Source organism: Sitodiplosis mosellana, unplaced genomic scaffold, assembly GCF_009176505.1.
Source record: "Sitodiplosis mosellana isolate CC-2019 unplaced genomic scaffold, AAFC_SMos_1.0 Smas_scaffold_6166, whole genome shotgun sequence".
Lineage (NCBI taxonomy): Eukaryota > Metazoa > Arthropoda > Insecta > Diptera > Cecidomyiidae > Sitodiplosis > Sitodiplosis mosellana.
In genome coordinates, this window is record NW_022601407.1 from 1,787,866 (window position 1) to 1,791,033 (window position 3,168).

The following is a 3,168-nucleotide window of genomic DNA, read 5'->3' on the forward strand; positions in this document are numbered from 1 at the left end:
CTATCTAGTGTAAAACCGGTATCCAGAAAAAAGTGAGGACTAAAAAAAAAAAAAGGTCCTCACTTTCGAAAATCGATTCTATCTAGTGTAAAACCGGTATCCAGAAAAAAGTGAGGACAAAAAAGGTCCGAAAATGGCAACGGGTCCAAAAAAATCGTTGGGGGTCAAATTTTGCCAGGGGGGGTCAGGATCAACGAGATCAGACTATGTCAGAACCTATGAGAACGATACCAATGAATAAAAAACTTCAACTTTTCTAAAATTTATAATTGTATATTATTTTATGGAACAAAAGTCCCACTATCCGTAAACGATCATTTAAAACCGAGACTGGGTTGGCTTTTATACATAATAAAATGCTATTCGTGAGACGTAAAGGAACCTATGTTTTTTCATCTTTTTTCAGTCATGAATTACTATTTACACTTACTACATACCGATGTTACACTTTAAAAAAATCTTTTTTGTTGTTACACTTTGAAAAAATTCGATTGTGTTGTTTCATTTCAATAAATTTTTTTATTTTTGTTTCACTTTTATGTGTTGTGAATAGAAGTTGCGTTTTCATTCTCGGACATTCATATATAAATTTCTATATACATTTTACTTTCTATATAATTCAAGTGTTGCCGAATTTTCCGGGCGATGACATAATTTCAAATATTCCAACAGAAATTAGCGCCATCTGTCATTTCAAGCGGTAAAATATGCATAGTATTTGATAAAATGTTCGAAAATATGTCATCGCCCGGAAAATTGAAGTGTTGCCGGTAAAATGTATATAGAAATTTATATATAAATGTCAAATTTTACGGCGAACACGCAAAATTTCCGGGGACTCTTTTCTGTGTGTACAATCCATAAATTTTGATCCCACGTGACATTTTTACTATGTGAGATCTAAAATTTTCCACACATTTGTTGGGAATTCGCATTAAAAATACGTTGGAAGCTTTGAAAAATTTCATGAATGCATTTGGTCCACCGTTTACTTTGACGTATTGCGGTAACCAATCTTAATGTGTACAATGTACATCAAATGTATTCTGAGTCTGAATTTAAAATAATTAAGAAGTAAAAACTGGTATACATGAAGCTATGACCAAGACCGTTCCGAGCGTATTCCCAAAGATAATATTAGAAAAGAAAGAACTTCAAACAGCTTTACACTTTTCTCCACTTCCATTGCATTTCAACGGTCAACGTGAATCTAATGTAATGGGAACTAAATGCGAGTGGAGACGGTGTGTAAAAAATAGTGTAGAAAAACTTTTTGAATGGGGATGGTTCTTTTGTTGAAGGCGCTAAAATTGATCCAAACCGAAAATGATTAAAAACGGGTAAAAATTATCATGGAGGACGATAGTCCGACAAGTGACGCACCATAGACTGTGCATTTCAAGCCAAATATCAAAAATGCCAGTTTTTGCGTCACGAGTATATATACAGTAAATATGCTGTTTTCTTAGGACACTATTTGGGCCCCGGCATGTTAGGTACCGTTGGAAAGGTCTTGGCCCAAATAGTCGGAAACACCATATTTCCCATGCCTAAAGTGTGGTCTAGGCAAAAATATAGCGGTTGGAAAATTTCGATAAATTTTCAAATCTATACCCATATCTTACGAAGGGGGTACCCAGGGGGTACCCAGGGGGTGGTCTGAGGTGTCCAAGAGAAGTTCCACGTCGCCACCTTTCCAACGCCGGTCTAAGCACCCCGATTGGTCCAAAAACGAAAAAGTTATGGGCATTGGCAGTTTGACCATGGTTTTCTATAAAAGTATTGATTTGGATGTGCGTTCGTTCGTTCGTCCGCACCTTCTTCGGTTTCCGATGCGCATATACCTTAGTTGTAGTTAATGTCGGGGCACGTTGAAATCTGTCCTCACATTGACATTTGCATTACAGGAGAGCTGGCTATGGCTTCGCTAGCCTGCATGTATACGATTTTTTGAAGTATTTATTTCGCACACTAGATCAACTCAGACGCCCATCGGGCAAAGTCGGCTCGTTATCATTTGAGAAGACCTTCAAAAAATTCTGTACACACATGCCAATGTTTATGTGATATAAGAGAAAAAAGTCGATTTTTATGAAAAATCGACCCCCTTAAATTTCACACCAAACGCGATTTCTCAAAAATCAGCCCGACAATGTTTTACCAAAAACTGAGCGTTTGTAGCCGGCCACCATATCAACTAAATGGCATATGCCACATATCCGAGAAAATTCGTATTTCGAAGTTCTGGGCATAGGCAATTCATCAATGAACGGAATTTGTACGAAGAGTCGCATTCTACGATGAAATTGCTGCCAAAAATACGCTCTACTGGCTGAAAAAGGCTCACGAAAGACCATATCCGCTCAATTTTCGACGAGCAATCGATTAAAAGTGGTCACAATGCGATATGAGGGCATTTCATGGTCGAAAAATAGGTTTGATTGAAGTGAATTTTTCAACTTGCTCTATTTTCACTGAAAACGACATCTTTGTTCGAAAAACACGTGAAATAGACCTTTGGCGTCGTTTTGGTCTTAGAAAACTGCTATTTTTTTGTGAAAATAATGGGAGTCCACGAACACTTGAATATCCATTTCGTTGTCATTTTGGTCATAAATCGGTATTTTGGCATCTGAATGTATGAAATTGAACTTTTGTTCGGGGGATACATGAAAAATGCACTTTCCAGAGCTTTGGTGGTTGGAAATTAATATGTTTCAATGAAGTAATGGGTCTAAAATTACTTCAAAACTCTTTTAATGGATATTTTGAAATTTAATCACATTTTACAATGTCCAATAAGGAGAAAATGGGACTTTTTTTTAATGAAAGTGAAAATTTACTATTTACAAAACTTGCGAAATGTGGATGCAAATGTTTTACCCGAAAAATAACAATTTCCCAATGGTAAGACCTTAAAATAGACATATTTCTGACAAAAGTGTATTTTTTCCGAGAATAATTGCCTTACAAAAGTAGTGATATCAGATGAAAAACCTCTAGACGAGGTTAAAATGGAGTGACGCTCCTGTGCGTGGATTTACCACTCAAAATGGCTGATATCATTTTGAGTGACGCTAGGACGCTGTATTATCACTACATACGAGGTTCAAAAGTATTTTTCGCATTCACTATTGTGAAAATTTACTCACAATAAGGAAAAATATC